General features: G+C 37.2%; 1 non-coding gene across 1 annotated transcript; it reads right to left on the reverse strand.

Annotated features, from left to right (window-relative positions):
- Positions 1–10627: 10627 nt before the first annotated feature.
- Positions 10628–10735, reverse strand: LOC148577569 (small nucleolar RNA R71). The gene has a single exon (XR_015904565.1). It is a non-coding gene; the product is annotated as a small nucleolar RNA R71 (small nucleolar RNA).
- Positions 10736–18138: the final 7403 nt, after the last annotated feature.

Raw genomic sequence — 18138 nt, forward strand, 5'->3', positions numbered from 1 at the left:
TCTTGGCTTTTCTTTTTCTTTCTTTTTATTTATTTTTCTTTCATCCAAGGACTTTTATTTGCTAAGATTCATAGATAGCAACCTAGTTTTCACTAAAAGGGGGACAGTCTACCCTTTTATTCATTATTAGTGAGCTACTACACAATCAGACATACATACAACTGATGCGAGCAAAACCGTCGGTTAAAAATTCCTTCTCGGTTAAGGAGAAATAACCTCGTTGCAAGTATAGTCCTCAACCAACAAGTAATGCTCGATCAAAGTTTACAATTTCTAATTCAATTTAACCGAGAGTAATGAAACTTCGGGTCGTTCTCCCTAGGAATGCAAATGAAATGTTACGCTTTCGGTTGTTAAGGGGACAAAATGGTTTTGCAATCAAAGAACAAAAGATTAAAAGAACTAAGAAATAAAAGAACTAAGGAATGATCAAAATTGTAATTAATGAAAGTAAAGAGAAAATGAGATCAAAACTAGTGAAAATTCAAGGAATGCAATAAAGAGCCTTGACTTGGGAATGAGGATCCAAGGAATTCTATCATCACCATAATCACAACTATGGTAATTATGATGAGTCAATCTCGCCTAGTCAACCCAACCATCGAGGAGTAAGTCAAGCAAGCATAATTGACCTTAATCCATAAGTCCCAACCAACTTACCAAACTAGTTGATAAAAGGCTAGCGTCAATAGAAACAAGAGTCAAGTAACTACACAAGAATTACTACTAAATGTCGGACATTATGACTCTAGTATCTTAGGAACTCAAACCACAAGCCAAGGTAGGAAAATCTACTCAAAATCTAGAGTTGGCATTTTCACAAAAACCTTGTGTGCATAAAAGTAAAACATGGAAAATTGCAAAGTAAAAGGGAAGACTATAACCAACTATTAACAAAACCAAACATAAACAAGCAATCAAATATAAAGAAAGCATGAAACATAAAATTCATTAATTAAAACTTCAAGAAACACAAAATTGCAATATGAACAAAGTAACTTGATCCAAAAGAAAATGAAAGTAAAAGTACTTTAATTAAAGAGGAAATTGAGAGTACTTACAATTTAAGAAGTAAATATCCAAAATCAAAGCTTGCTATAAAATGCTACAATGGAAATTGATAAACCCTAGGAGAGCTCTCTACTCTACACTACTCCTACTCCTATTACTATCAAAAACTATGTAAAATTGTGCTTCAATGCCCCCCCTCTTGATAAGTGTTGAATTCTCCTTTATATAGCACTCCAAAACAGCATTTCAGCCTTCTAAAAATGAGCCTCAGGCCTCTAAATTCGCGCAGCACGTGTTTCATTAATGCAATCACGTGCAGGGACCTGTGCGGACGCACAGACGTGTGCGTCCGCACACTCGGCTGAAAATTGACTTGTGTGTACACACAGGTGCTTGTGCGCATGCACACGTGGAAATCCTCGCTTGTGTGCACGCACACTTCACTGTGTGTTCTTTTTCCTTGTTTTCTTCATGTTTTCTCCCTTGTACATGCTTTCTTCCACTTTTGACGATCCATTCTTGCCTCTAAGGCTTGAAATCACTCACAAACCATATCACGGTATCGAATGACATAAAAGTGGAATTAAAAATCACTAATCTAAGTATTAAAATGCATGTTTTCATATTTAGAATTAAATTAGGGGTTAAACACAAAAGTATGCTATTTTGGTGCTTAAGTGTGAGTTCATGTGCTAGAATCCATCCAAATTGAGTCAAAATATACCATCAAAATATGGACTCATCAATTCCCCTATACTTAAACAATAGCATGTCCTCATGCTAAACTAACAAGGAGAATGATCAAAGGGGGAATCAACTTATTAAATGCAATTACCTATATGCATGCAAGTATATTATATACTATCTATATCTATATATCTATCTATAGTATCTATATGAAATTGGTGAAAGCAAACAATCAAGTTTTCAAGCAAGTATGGACAAATAGGGCTAAGCAAGGAGATAATTCAATGCATCCAAAATGTAAAGAATTGATTAAACTCATCAAAGTGAAGCAACTTGCAAGAATACATGATAAGAAGCATGGTAACATAGGGTCGAGTAATTGAACCCTCACTAGGTGTGTATACACTATAGTCACTCAGTGTTTAGGGGTTTAATCACTCAAGTCCCTTCTGATCATGCTTTCAAGGTTTTGCTTTTCATCTAACAATCAACAAGTGATGCATGAAAGCAATTATCATTAGGACTTCATATGGTTGTAATGGGGTTAGGGTTAAGGAAGGATAGATATGGTTAAGTGGACTAAAATGGTTGAATCCTTGATTAGTTTAAGTCATCCACATCAACCTATATCAATCAAATCAAACAAAATGCAATCCTAACATTCCATCAATTCTTTTTCACAAACACTCATGTATGGCTTATCATTCACATCACATATGCATTTCTTATTCATTTTTTTCTTTTCTTCGGGATAACTTTCATCCCCTTGATAAACCACTATTTTATGATTTATCTTATGCTCAATTGAGTATTTTTATCAATTCTTCACCCACTTATTCATAAGATTTGCATGGTTTTACAATTCCTTCCTTATTCCATGATATATGTGAAAACATGTTTCCTATGCCTTAAAAATATTAATTTTAATTATCCTTTCTTACCATTCGATGTCGTGATCTATGTGTTAAGTAATTTTAGGCTTCATAGGGCAAGAATGGCTTAGAGGACAGAAAGAAAACATGCAAAAATGGAAGGAACGCACAAAAGGGAGTTTTGAAGAAAATGGCAGCGACGCGCACGCATGGGCGACGCGGATGCGTGCCTGGCGCAGAGTACAAATGACGCAGACGCATGACTGACGCGTACGCGTGGCAAGAAAAATCTCCAAATGACGCACACGCGTGACCCATGCGCACGCGTGACGGACGCCACGTGCAGAAAATTGCAGAAGTCGCCCCCAGCGATTTCTGGGCCCTTTTCGGCCCGAATCCAGGCCCAGAAAACACAGATTAGAGGTATTTACTTTATCACTTGGTTTATTCACTTTCCCAATTTGATTTATGAACTTTCCCATGTCAGAATTGATATCTTTATTTAATATAATTTGAGGTATTTCAGATTTATGATTGCTTCCTTTAGTTTATGTTATTGATGCTTCCAATTAATCTTCTCCTTGTCAAGGTATTTTTATTCGAGTATATTTTCTTCCCTTTTGGCTTTGGTTGAGTGATTGGTGACACTTGAGTTGTCAAACTCAGCGGTTGATTGAAAATTGGAATTTGCTGATTAATTTGGATCCCTCTAAAGCTAGTCTTTCCATAGGAGTTGACTAGGACTTGAGGAATTAAGTTGATTAGTCCACTTGACTTTCCTTTATTTAGTAAGGGTTATCTAAGTGGGAGCAATAAATAATTCTCATCACACTTGATAAGGATAACTAGGATGGGATTTCCAGTTCTCATACATTGCCAAGAGCTTTTCTAATTATTAATTTATTTTCTTGTTCCTTATTTTAAAAACCCAAAAACATACCTTTTTCCATAACTAATAATAATTCATACTTCCCTGCAATTCCTTGAGAGACGACCCGAGATTTGAATACTTTGGTTATAAATTTTATTGGGTTTTGTTACTTGTGACAACCAAAGTTTTTGTACGAAAGGATTCTTTGTTGGTTTAGAAGCCATACCTACAACGTGATTATTTTTATAAAATTCTTTACTAGCAGGAATCCAATCGTCACCCCTTCTTTATGGTGATGATGCTTTTTTTTTTTAAAGTAAAATGCATATGGTTCTAGTAGCTCATGCATGAGTGCACCCATTTTCCAAAACTTTCAATGAAATACCCAAATTAAATATTTTCATTCATTACCAATGTTTTCCAAAATTTTCCCCACACTTAGATGAAACACACTTCTCCAACCTAAGCTAATCAAGGATACAATCCAAGGTAAGACATCGTTTTCGCTTAAGGTTGTAATGTGGTGATATTACAAACAATGGGGTCAATTAAGGCTCAAAAGGGTTTAACAATGGTAAATGCAAAGGGTAGGCTATATGGGAAAAGTAAGCTTTCAAACAAAGATGGCCTCAATCATGCTCAATACAATTCAAAACATCAATCATTGGAAATAAAGAATTAAGCAAAACCAAGATTACAATCATAGAAGAGATATATCACACAATGAACAAAATTAGTGGTTAAAATGTGTAACCACTCAATATAGCCCAAAAACTCACAAGGTAATTGTTCTTTACTCTTCTATGTTCCAAAAAAAAATCATTCAAGCAAGTTTGAAAACAATTTTCTCAATCAATTCGATAGAAAGCCCAAAATTCTTGAAAAGTTCTTGTTGTTTTTCACCCAAATTTATTTCCTATATGTATGTATGATGTGATGGATGCAAAATTTTTCAAAATTTCCTAGTTCTTTTCCTAATTTTCAACAAGCAAAAAGTAACATGAACAATTAGGATCAAAATGAGCTAGGCATAAGCTAATCACATCATCCAATCACAATCCATATCTATACTATATACCAGCAAACAAGCTTAAAACATATATATATCATAATTAAAATGCAATACCAAGGATAACTAGATGCAAGCTAATATATATATATATATCAAAGTACTAAACAGTAGCAAAAAGTAAAGTACTGTCAATATCTACAAAAGCATAATAAAACTAAAAATAACTAAGTGAGAGTGTTCAGGAGAGAATGTTTACACCCAAAATGTCGTAGATCCTCCCCCACACTTAAGTCATGCACTGTTCTCAGTGCTCAAAATAATCAATTGGGGGAGAATCAACTATGAGAAACTCCACCATCAAATGGTGGTGGGTGATGATGACACTAATAAACAATGAGGGCTTCGGATGTCACTGGGGTAGTCTCAGCTACCGGTTCTTCAACTGTGGGCTCCTCATCTCTATGCTCCTCAGCTCTCTGAACTACTACCTCCTCAACCGTGGGCTTCGCTGGTCTCCGCTCAGGTGTCTGGACTGCCTGGCCAGCTTCAGCTGCTGGCTCCTCAGATGCAGGCTCCTCGGCTTAGGATCTTTGGTGTATCTGGAGGAGGTGGCCCAGGGTCTCTACCCTCAAACGTCGCCACTATCCATTGGAAGCGGCGAGTGTTATGGCATTTGGATCAGTGGATGGCCTGAAGGATCTCCCGGCACAACTCATATGGTGTCTGGGGTCGGGGTGTGGGTGCAGGTGCTGTAGGAGGTGCTGAAGGCTCTGCTGCTGCTGATGGAGGCTCAGTGGTCTTCCTCTTCTTTTGAGGCGGCCCGTCATAATCACCGTATGGCAGAAATAGCTGCTTACAAATGTAGAGAGACGTCCGGTCTATTGGGTGTCTCTCTACACCAGATAGAGCTACTAATCTGGTGATCATCGATGGAAAGGGAATGTTATATTTCTACTGTTGGTTTACCTTACACATCGAATCTCTGATAAGGGGAAGAACAGAGATCCTCTTTGATGGGTGGAAAAACGATTCCACACAAAACTCACTGGCAAGTGTACCAAGCCGCATCAAGTAGTAATTACTCACATGAGTGAGGTTGATCCCACAGGGATTGATGGATTGAGCAATTTTAGTTAGATGGTTAGTTTTGTTAAGCAAACAGTTGATGATTTGAGTGACACTTGAATAGCAGAAGATAAATTGTATGAAAATAAAAGGGAGAGGGAAAATTGATAGAATCTTAAGTGCAGAAAATGTAAAATTAAGTTGAAGCTTAAAGTGTAAGTAATGTAAATGACTGAAACTTAGATTGCAAGAAATGTAAATGGCTGAAGCTTAAAGTGCAAGAAAACTAAATGACTGAATCTAAATTGCTGAAAAATGTAAATTGCTTGAAGAGTAAAAGGGATTTGGGTGCTGGGGTTGAGAATTTAACAGGAAAATGTAAAGTGCAATCATTCAGAGAAGTAGAAGATGAAATGAATCTTCAGAAGATCTAAATAGAAATGAAAAATTACTTGAAAAAGTAAACAAAAAGAAAACTTAGCTCAATTATGAAATATATAAGAAAAATGAAGATCTAAGAGGAGAAATGAGATTAGAACACAGATCTAGATCTCAATTACACCCTTGATCAAGCAGAAAAGAAAATACAGAAGAAATGAAAATGAAAACAGCGAATGAAATTAGATCCAATTCCTTAATTCCCAGAATTATGTAGAAGAAGAACAAATATGAATTTCAGATCAAGAATTGAAACAGAATTTCTTCAATCTCAATCCAAAATTCAAAATAGAAAGTAGAAGTTGTCGAAGCAAGAACAATCAGAAAGAAAACTCCGATCTCAATCCCAATTTTCCAAATTCAAAGCTAAACTCAAAATGAAAACTCAATTGAGCTAAAGGTAAAACTAAATCAAAAAAAAAGTCCTCTACAAATCAAATTAACTCCTATTTAGACACTTTCTATTTTTTTGATTTTCAGAATTTAGAGTGGGCTTTTTCAAATTGGTGAAGAAGTGGATCCAAGACGGCATTTGATTGAAAAATGGACCAAGGCTAGCTCCAGTGGAGCGCTCGGTTAAGTAAGAAAACGTAGCGCTCCCTTGCTTAGTGTCAAGCCTTTGAACCAAGCCTTGTACCAAAGTAGTGCTCAGTGAATGATTTGAACGTAGTGCTACATGCTTGAGTTGGTCTCCACTTTCGAACCTTGCTGGCTTCATTTGCTAGCAATTTTGTCAGGCCAAAGTAGCGCTCAGTGAGGTTAAGCAACGTAGCGCTACTTTGCTTCCCTTGTGTGCATGGTTTGAACCTTGGCTCCTTCATTGGCGAGTGTCGCGCCTTGCTTTTATTTTGGTGGGTCACAAAAAAGTGAAAAGAGTTAACGTAGCGCTCTCTTAGTGGGAGCTTTGGTGCTCTCAACTAGCATTCAAAGAGTGAATGTTGGCGTTGGCCTAGTGATGAGTGGATAATTTATACGCCTTTTGACATTGTTTTTAGTATGATTTAGTTAGTTTTTAGTATATTTTTATTAGTTTTTAATTTAAATTCACATTTCTAGACTTTACTATGAGTTTGTGTGTTTTTCTGTGATTTCAGGTATTTTCTGGCTGAAATTGAGGGACTTGAGCAAAAATCAGATTCGGAGGTTGAAGAAGGACCGCAGATGCTGTTGTATTCTGACCTCTCTACACTCAAAATGGATTTTCTGGAGTTACAAAACTCCAAATGGCACGCTCTCAATTGCTTTGGAAAGTAGACATCCAGGGCTTTCCAGCAATAAATAATAGTTTATACTTTGATTAAGGATAGATGACGTAAACTGGCGTTGAACGCCAGTTCCATGCTGCATTCTGGAGTCAAACGCCAGAAACAGGTTGCAAAGAGGAGTTAAACGCCAGAAACAGGTTACAAACTGGCATTCAACTCCAAGAAAGACCTCTACACGTGTAAAGCTCAATGCTCAGCCCAAGCACACACCAAGTGGGCCCAGAAGTGGATTTCTGCATCATTTACTTATCTCTGTAAACCCTAGTAACTAGATTAGTATAAATAGGACTTTTTACTATTGTATTTAGAGGTCTTTGATCAGTTTTATGCTATCTTAGACTTTTGTGAGGGCTGGCCATTCAGCTATGCCTGAACCTTCATCACTGATGTATTTTCAACGGTAGAGTTTCTACACACCATAGATTAAGGTGTGGAGCTCTGCTGTTCCTCAAAGATTAATGCAAAGTACTACTGTTTTTCTATTTAATTCAGCTTATTCCGCTTCTAAGATATTCATTCGCACTTCAATATGATGGATGTGATGATCATGACAGTCATCATCATTCTCACTTATGAACGCGTGCCTGACAACCACTTTCGTTCTACCTTAGATTGGATGGATATCTCTTGGATATCTAATACAGGGGACCGAGTCCGAGATATTAGAGTCTTCGTGGTATAAGTTAGAACCCATGGATGGCCATTCCTGAGATCCAGAAAGTCTAAACCTTGTCTGTGGTATTCTGAGTAGGATCTGGGAAGGGATGGCTGTGACGAGCTTAAAACTCGCGAGTGCTGGGCGTAGTGACAGACGCAAAAGGATCAATGGATCCTATTCCAGTATGATCGAGAACCGACAGATGATTAGTCGTGCCGTAACAAAGCATTTGGACCTTTTTCACTGAGAGGATGGGATGTAGCCATTGACAACGGTGATGCCCTACATACAGCTTGCCATGGAAAGGAGTAGGAATGATTGGATGAAGACAGCAGGAAAGCAGAGGTTCAGAGGGACGAAAGCATCTCTATACGCTTATCTGAAATTCTCACCAATGAATTACATAAGTACCACTATCCTATTTTATATTTTATTTATCTTTTACTTATCAATTCATAAAATTAGTTTAATCCGCCTGACTGAGATTTACAAGGTTTATTACTTGGACGACCCAGTGCACTTGCTGGTTAGTTATACGAAGTTGTGAAACAGAATTAAGAACATGAACGTGCGTAATTAGTTTTTAGCGCCGTTACTAAGGAAGGAACTATCACGATTTCACACACCAAGTTTTTGGCGCCGTTGCCGGGGATTGTTCGAGTTTGGACAACTGATAGTTCATCTTGTTGCTCAGATTAGGTAACTTTATTTTAATTTCAAGTTTTTGATTTTATTTTTCTAATTTTCGAAAAAAAAGTATTTTCAAAAATTTTTAAATTAATTTATGTTCTTCAGAATTTTTAAGAATGAATTCTAGTCTAAATTCTTTTGGACTGAGGCTTCCAAACTATCAGCATAGAGGCAAGTTAATTTGAAAATGCCAAAAAAATTTTAAAATAAAAAAATCAAAAATATTTTTATGTTTCTTGTTTGAGTCTTGTGTCATGTTTTAAGTTTGGTGTCAATTGCATATTCATCTTGCATTTTTCGAAAATTACATTCATGCACTGCATTCATCATGATCTTCAAGTTGTTCTTGATGAACTTTCTTGTTTGATCTTCATATTGCATTATTTTGTGTTGTATGGTGTTTTTCATATGCATTCTTGCATTCATAGTGTCTAAACATGAAAGATTTCTAAGTTTGGTGTCTTGCATGTTTTTCTTTTCTTGAAAATTCTTCAAAAATAAGTTCTTGATGTTCATCATGATCTTCAAAGTGTTCTTGGTGTTCATCTTAGCATTCATAGTGTTCTTGCATGCATCATGTGTTTTGATTCATAACTTTCATGCATTGAGTCTTTTTTCATGTTTTTCTCTCTCATCATTAAAAATTCAAAAATAAAAAAATATCTTATCTGTTTTAAAAAAAATCTTATCTTTTCAAAATCTTTTTCAAAAATCATATCTTTTCCATTTTTTTATTATTTTCGAAAATTTTAAAAATCTTTTTCAAAATATTTTATAAATCTTTTTCTTATTTTTATATCATATTTACGAAAATCACATCATCAATTAATGTTTTGATTCAAAAAATTTCGAGTTTGTTACTTCCTTGTTAAGAAAGATTCAAACTTTAAGTTCTAGAATCATATCTTGTGATTTCTTGTGAGTCAAGTCATTAATTATGATTTTAAAAATTCAAATCTTTTTCAAAACTAATTTCAATTATATATTTCTAAAATTATATCTTTTAAAATCATATCTTTTCAAAAATATCTTTTAAATCATATCTTTTTCAAAAATTTGATTTTAAAATATCTTTTCTAACTTCTTATCTTCTTATCTTTTCAAAATTGAATTTTAAAACTTTTTCAACTAACTAATTGACTTTTTGTTTGTTTCTTATCTTTTTCAAAACCACCTAACTACTCTTCCTCTCTAACTTTCGAAAATACCTCCCTCTTTTTCAAAAATTCTTTTTAATTAATAAATTGTTTGAAACTTTAATTTTAATTTTATTTTAATTTTCGAAAATCGTCAACCCCTTTTCAAAAATTATTTTCGAAAACTCCTCCCTCTCATCTTCTTCTATTTAATTACTTACTAACACTTCTCCTCATCTCATATCTCTGCTCCTATCCTCACCCTTGTGTTTGGATTATCCATTGTTCTTCACTCTTATTCCCTTTCTTCTTCTACTAACAATAAAGAACCTCTTTACTGTAACATAGAGGATTCCACTTCTTTTCTTATTCTCTTCTCTTTCATATGAGCAGAAACAAGGAAAAGGGCATTCTTGTTGAAGCTAATCCAGAACCTGAAAGGACTCTGGAAAGGAAACTAAGAGAAGCTAAATTACAACAATCCAGAGACAACCTTACTGAAAATTTTGAACAAGAAAAGGAGATGGAAAACGAACCTAACAACAATAATGCAAGGAAGATACTTGGTGACTTTACTGCACCAAATTCCAATTTACATGCAAGAAGCATCTCAATCCCTGCCATTGGAGCAAACAATTTTGAGCTTAAGCCTCAATTAGTTTCTCTGATGCAACAGAATTGCAAGTTTCATGGACTTCCATCTGAAGATCCCTTTCAGTTCTTAACTGAATTCTTGCAGATCTGTGATACTGTTAAGACCAATGGGGTTGATCCCGAGGTCTACAGGCTTATGCTTTTCTCGTTTGCTGTAAGAGACAGAGCTAGAGTATGTTTGGACTCTCAACCTAAGGATAGCTTAAACTCTTGAGATAAGCTGGTCAAGGCTTTCTTAGCCAAGTTCTTTCCTCCTCAAAAGCTTAGTAAGCTTAGAGTGGATGTCCAAACCTTCAGACAGAAGGAAGGTGAATCCCTCTATGAAGCTTGGGAGAGATATAAGGAACTGACCAAAAAGTGTCCTTCTGACATGCTTTCAGAATGGACCTTCCTGGATATATTCTATAATGGTCTGTCTGAATTAGCTAAGATGTCGCTGGATACTTCTGCAGGTGGATCCATTCACCTAAAAAAAACACCTGCAGAAGCTTAAGAACTCATTGACATGGTTGCTAATAACCAGTTCATGTACACTTCAGAGAGGAATCCTGTGAGTAATGGGATGCCTCAGAAGAAGGGAGTTCTTGAAATTGATACTCTGAATGCCATGTTGGCTCAGAACAAAATATTAACTCAGCAAGTCAATATGATTTCTTAGAGTCTGAATGGAATGCAAGCTGCATCCAACAGTACTCAAGAGGCATCTTCTAAAGAAGAAGCTTATGATCCTGAGAACTCTGCAATAGCAGAGGTGAATTACATGGGTGAACCCTATGGAAACACCTATAATCCCTCATGGAGAAATCACCCAAATCTCTCATGGAAGGATCAACAAAAGCCTCAACAAAGCTTTAACAATGGTGGAAGAAATAGGTTTAGCAATAGCAAGCCTTTTCCATCATCCACTCAGCAAAAGACAGAGAGTTCTGAGCATATCCCATCTAGCTTGGCAAACATAGTCTCTGATCTATCTAAGGCCATTCTAAGTTTCATGAATGAAATAAGGTCCTCGATTAGAAATTTGGAAGCACAAGTGGGCCAGCTGAGTAAAAGGATCATTGAAACCCCTCCTAGTACTCTCCCAAGCAATACAGAAGAGAATCCAAAAGGAGATTGCAAGGCCATTGAATTGATTACCATGCCCGAACCTGTAAGGGAGGGAGAGGACGTGAATCCCAGTGAGGAAGACCTCCTGGGACGTCCAGAGATCAATAAGGAGTTTTCCTCTGTGGAACCAAAGGACTCTGAGGCTCATCTGGAGACCATAGAGATTCCATTAAACCTCCTTATGCCATTCATGAGCTCTGATGAATATTCTTCTTCTGAAGAGAATGAGGATGTTACTGAAGAGCAAGTTGCCAAGTACCTTGGTGCAATCATGAAGCTGAATGCCAAATTATTTGGTAATGAGACTTGGAAAGATGAACCTCCCTTGCTCATCAATGAATTGAGTGATCTGGATCAACTGACATTGCCTCAGAAGAAACAGGATCCTGGAAAGTTCTTAATACCTTGTACCATAGGCACTATGGCCTTTGAGAAAGCTCTATGCGACCTTGGGTCAGGGATTAACCTCATGCCACTCTCTGTAATGGAGAAACTGGGAATCTTTGAGGTGCAAGCTGCCAGAATGTCATTAGAGATGGCAGACAACTCCAGAAAACAAGCTTATGGACAAGTAGAGGACGTGCTAGTAAAGGTTGAAGGCCTTTACATCCCTGCTGATTTCATAATCTTGGATACTGGGAAGGATGAGGATGAATCCATCATCATTGGAAGACCCTTTCTAGCCACAGGAAGAGCTGTGATTGATGTGGACAGAGGAGAGTTGGTCCTTCAACTGAATAAGGACAACCTTGTGTTTAAAACTCAAGGATCTCCTTCTGTAACCATGGAGAGGAAGCATGAAAAGCTTCTCTCACTACAGAGTCAACCAAAGAGCCCACAGTCAAACTCTAAGTTTGGTGTTAGGAGGCCACAACCAAACTCTAAGTTTGGTGTTGAACCCCCACAACCAAACTCTAAGTTTGTATTGGGAGGTCCCAACCTTGCTCTGATTATCTGTGAGGCTCCATGAGAGCTCACTGTCAAGCTATTGACATTAAAGAAGCGCTTGTTGGGAGGCAACCCAATGTTATTTAATCATTTATATTTTATTTTCTCTTTGTTATTTCATGTTTTATTAGGTTAATGATCATGTGGAGTCACAAAAACTATTGAAAAATCGAAAACAGAGTGAAAAACAGCATTGAAAATAGAACACCCTGGAGGAAGGGCTTACTGGCGTTTAAACGCCAGTAAGGAGCATCTGGCTGGCGTTTAATGCCAGAATAGAGCATAAAACTGGCGTTAAACGCCAAAAACAAGTAGCAGTCTGGCGTTTAAATGCCAGGATTGCACCCAGAGGAAAGCTGGCGTTAAACGCCAGAAACAAGCATCAGACTAGCGTTTAACGCCAGAAACATGCACCATACTGGCGTTTAACGCCAGAATCATGTTGCAGTCTAGCGTTAAACGCCAGGATTGCATATATAGGGCGTTTTACACGTCTAATTGGAGCAGGGATGCTAAGTCCTTGACCCCACTGGATCTATGGACCCCACAGGATCCCTACCACTTCTTCTCTCATCTTCACACCTTTTCATAACATTGTTCCTCAATTTACTTCCACCAATCACCGCCATTACTCCTCCAAAACCATCATACAACCCACCTACACCCACCCACTTATATTCAAACCATCACTCCTTCCTTTTCACACATCATAACGACCTAAAACCCCCTTGACCAAACCATTCACACACCTCCATCTCCTCCATTTTCTTCTTCTTCTACTCACTTCTTTCTTCTTTTGCTCGAGGACGAGCAAACATTTTAAGTTTGGTGTGGAAAAAGCATTGCTTTTTTGTTTTTTTTTCCATAACCACTAATGCCTCAAGGGATGCACTTTCCTCCACAAAATTATTGGGAACAAATCAACACTTCCCTAGGAGAATTAAGTTCTAACATGGGACAATTAAGGGTGGAGCACTAAGAGCATTTCATCATCCTCCATGAAATTAGAGAAGATCAAAGAGCTATGAGGGAGGAGCAACAAAGACAAGGAAGAGACATAGAGGAGCTCAAGAGCACCATTGGTTCTTCAAGAAGAGGAAGACGCCACCCTCACTAAGGTAGACTCATTCCTTAATCTCCTTGTTTATTTATTTTCCTGTTTTTCGATTTCCATGCTTTATGTTTTATTTATGTTTGTGTCCTTATTACAAGATCATTAGTGTCTAAGAGTCTATGCCTTAAAGTTATGAATATGAATCCATCACCTCTCTTAAATGAAAACTGTTCTAAAAACAAAAGAACAAGAAGTACATGGTTTCGAATTCATCCTTGAAACTAGTTTAATTATTTTGATGTGGTGGCAATACTTTTTGTTTTCTGAATGTATGCTTGAACAGTGCATATGTCTTTTGAAGTTGTTGTTTATGAATGTTAAATATGTTGGCTCTTGAAAGAATGATGAAAAGAAAAAATGTTATTTGATAATCTGAAAAATCATAAAAATGATTCTTGAAGCAAGAAAAAGCAGTGAATACAAAAACTTGTAAAAAAAAAAAAAGAAAAAAAAGGCAAAAAAAAATAGAAAAAGAAAAAGCAAGCAAAAAAAGCCAAAAGCTCTTTAAACCAAAAGGCAAGAGCAAAAAGCCAATAGCCCTTAAAACCAAAAGGCAAGGGTAATAAAAAGGATCCAAGGCTTTGAGCATCAGTGGATAGGAGGGCCTAAAGGAATAAAATCCTGGCCTAAGCGGCTAAACCAAGCTGTCCCTAACCATGTGCTTGTGGCGTGAAGGTGTCAAGTGAAAACTTGAGACTGAGCGGTTAAAGTCGAGGTCCAAAGCGAAAAAGAAGAGTGTGCTTAAGAACCCTGGACACCTCTAATTGGGGACTCTAGCAAAGCTGAGTAACAATCTGAAAAGGTTCACCCAGTTATGTGTCTGTGGCATTTATGTATCCGGTGGTAATACTGGAAAACAAAGTGCTTAGGGCCACGACCAAGACTCATAAAGTAGCTGTGTTCAAGAATCAACATACTGAACTAGGAGAATCAATAACACTATCTGAATTCTAAGTTCCTATAGATGCCAATCATTCTAAACCTCAATGGATAAAGTGAGATGCAAACTATTCAAGAGGCAAAAAGTTACAAGTCCCGCTCATCTGATTGAAGCTAAGTTTCATTGATATTTTGGAATTTATAGTATATTCTCTTCTTTTTATCCTATTTGATTTTCAGTTGCTTGGGGACAAGTAACAATTTAAGTTTGGTGTTGTGATGAGCGGATAATTTATACACTTTTTGGCATTGTTTTTACATAGTTTTCAGTATGATTTAGTTAGTTTTTAGTATATTTTTATTAGTTTTTAATTAAAATTCACATTTCTGGACTTTACTATGAGTTTGTGTGTTTTTCTGTGATTTTAGGTATTTTCTGGCTGAAATTGAGGGACTTGAGCAAAAATCAGATTCAGAGGTTGAAGAAGGACTGCAGATGCTATTGGATCTGACCTCCCTACACTCAAAGTGGATTTTCTGGGACTTGAACGTAGTGCTACATGCTTGAGTTGGTCTCCACTTTCGAACCTTGCTGGCTTCATTTGCTAGCAATTTCCTCAGGCCAAAGTAGCGCTCAGTGAGGTTAAGCAACGTAGCGCTACTTTGCTTCCCTTGTGTGCAAGGTTCGAACCTTGGCTCCTTCATTGGCGAGTGTCGCGCCTTGCTTTTATTTTGGTGGATCACGAAAAAGTGAAAAGAGTTAACGTAGCGCTCTCTCCAATTGAGCGCTACCCTTGTTTTCTTTGGTTCCTTTGAGCGCTTGATGACAAGTCATCTTAGCCTAGTTTCACTAGCCTTTTTCTTTTGTTTTCAATTGAATTATGCACTTTCTTGAGCCATAAGCAAGCCAATTGGGTAGATTTTCATGTTTCCTTTGATTTAATCAACCATGTATGAATTCATGCTATTTCATGAGGTTTTATGCTATAATTGTCACATATTATGAAAGAATGAATATCTCATGATTTTGAGCATATCTTTGATGTGTTTGGTTGATTAATGATAGGTGAAGAAAGCTTGGAGAAAGGATGAAGCAAGAAGGAATGGCTAGGAGGAAGAGAGGACAAAAAGCTGGAGCAAAAGTTAGCCTCAAACTTTTTGGCAAACTTTTGGCATCACAAATCAACACCCTGGAGAGCAAAAGTTTGCGCCAACGTTAGCCCCTAACTTTTTGGCAAACGTTGGCGCATGAACAACACACCCTGGAGAGCAAAAGTTTGCGCCAACGTTAGCCTCTAACTTTTTGGCTAACGTTGGCGCCATGAGTGTGCAAGGGGGGCCAACGTTGGAGCAAAAGTTTGACCCCTAACTTTTGCCCCAACGTTGGTATCAGCAAAAGAGGGTGGCTGATGTGAAAATTTGGAGTAAAAGTTTGCCTCAAACTTTTACTCAAACTTTTACTCAAGCTTTCATGATTCCAAACCCGGTTCAATTTGGTTCTTCTCCAAACTCCAAGAGCAATCAACCAAGGCCTCTATCAACCCAATCCCATCAAGAGCAAAGGCCCAATTGAAGGCTTGAAGACCATTTGAAGAAAGTGTATAAATAGCATAGGATTTAAGTTTTAGGAGAGCTGCCTTTTGAGAATTTTTCAATACTTGCAGCAGAGAGCTCATTTTACATTCTAGCATTGTTATTTTAATTCAAGAGAATTGGGGAGGAGAATTGATCTCTCTTCTTCCTTGTTCTTGCCCAGCACTCTTTAATTTTCTTGCTTCGGATCTTGGGTGGAGAATTGAAGAACTTTTGTTTCAATCTCACCTTGGGATCTTGTTTAATTCTCTGCTTAATTGAATTTCAGTTTCTGTTACTTGCTCTCTCATCTACTTTCTCTGCAATTTACATTTCCTTTGCAATTACTCTTGTTGGATCTAGGAAGGCATTGAGATCTAGACTTGGTTATCTAGTCTCTTGAGTCCTGAGATCTGAATTCCAATTTTACATCCTCTGTTTAATGTTTTTAAATCTCATTCACATTTCTGTTTTAAGATCCGGTTCGATTCAAGTCATCCTTTACTTCTCTGTTTGTGTCAATTTACTTTTCCTTGTTTAAATTCTGCAAATCCAATTCCCAATTCCCTTTACAATTCAAGCCATTTACATTTCTTGCACTTTAAGATTCTGCCATTTACATTTCTTGCATTCTAAGTTTCTGTAATTTAATTTCTTGTTCTTTAAGATTCAGCACTTTAAATTTCAGTTCTCTTTTATTTCATGCCAATTACCCATTCCCTTTACTTTCTATGCAATTTAAATTCTGCAAATCCCAAATCTCTCAACCAAATCTTGATTCGCTTGACTAAATCAACCACTAAACTAAAATTGCTCAATCCTTCAATCCCTGTGGGATCGACCTCAACCCCGTGAGTTATTATTACTTGATGCGACCCGGTGCACTTGCCGGTTAGTTTTGGGTGTTTTGGAGAAATTCGTTTTTCCACAAAAATATCCCATCAGCGCTCAGTTTGAAAACTCAACGTAGCGCCCTTGGCCTTTGTCTCTTGGTGGGAGCTTTGGTGCTCTTAACTAGCGTTCAAAGAGTGAATGTTGGCGTTGGCCTAGTGATAAGCGGATAATTTATACACTTTTTGGCATTGTTTTTACATAGTTTTCAGTATGATTTAGTTAGTTTTTAGTATATTTTTATTAGTTTTTAATTAAAATTCACATTTTTGGACTTTACTATGAGTTTCTGTGTTTTTCTGTGATTTCAGGTATTTTCTGGCTGAAATTGAGGGACTTGAGCAAAAATCAGATTCAGAGGTTGAAGAAGGACTGCAGATGCTATTGGATTCTGACCTCCCTACACTCAAAGTGGATTTTCTGGAGCTACAGAACTCCAAATCTCACGCTCTCAATTGCGTTGGAAAGCAGATATCCAGGGATTTCCAACAATATATAATAGTCTATACTTTGATTAATAATAAACGACGTAAACTGGCGTTGAACGCCAGTTCCATGCTGCATTCTGGAGTCAAATGCCAAAAACAGGTTGCAAAGTGGAGTTAAACGCCAGAAACAGGTTACAAACTGGCGTTCAACTCCAAGAAAGACCTCTACATGTGTAAAGCTCAATGCTCAGCCCAAGCACACACGAAGTGGGCCCCAGAAGTGGATTTCTGCATCATTTACTTATCTCTGTAAACCCTAGTAACTAGTTTAGTATAAATAGGACTTTTTACTATTGTATTTAGAGATCTTTGATCAGTTTTATGCTATCTTAGACTTTTATGAGGGCTGGCCATTTGGCCATGCCTGAACCATCATCACTTATGTATTTTCAACGGTAAAGTTTCTACACACCATAGATTAAGGTGTGGAGCTCTGCTGTTCCTCAAAGATTAATGCAAAGTACTACTGTTTTTCTATTCAATTCAGCTTATTCCGCTTCTAAGATATTCATTTGCACTTCAATATGATGGATGTGATGATCGTGACAGTCATCATCATTCTCACTTATGAACGCGTGCCTGACAACCACTTCCGTTCTACCTTAGATTGGATGGATATCTCTTGGATATCTAATACAGGGGACCGAGTCCGAGATATTAGAGTCTTCGTGGTATAAGTTAGAACCCATGGATGGCCATTCCTGAGATCCGGAAAGTCTAAACCTTGTCTGTGGTATTCCGAGTAGGATCTGGGAAGGGATGGCTGTGACGAGCTTAAAA

Source organism: Arachis ipaensis, chromosome B1 (assembly GCF_059453495.1).
Source record: "Arachis ipaensis isolate K30076 ecotype BB chromosome B1, ASM5945349v1, whole genome shotgun sequence".
NCBI classification, from domain to species: Eukaryota; Viridiplantae; Streptophyta; class Magnoliopsida; order Fabales; family Fabaceae; genus Arachis; species Arachis ipaensis.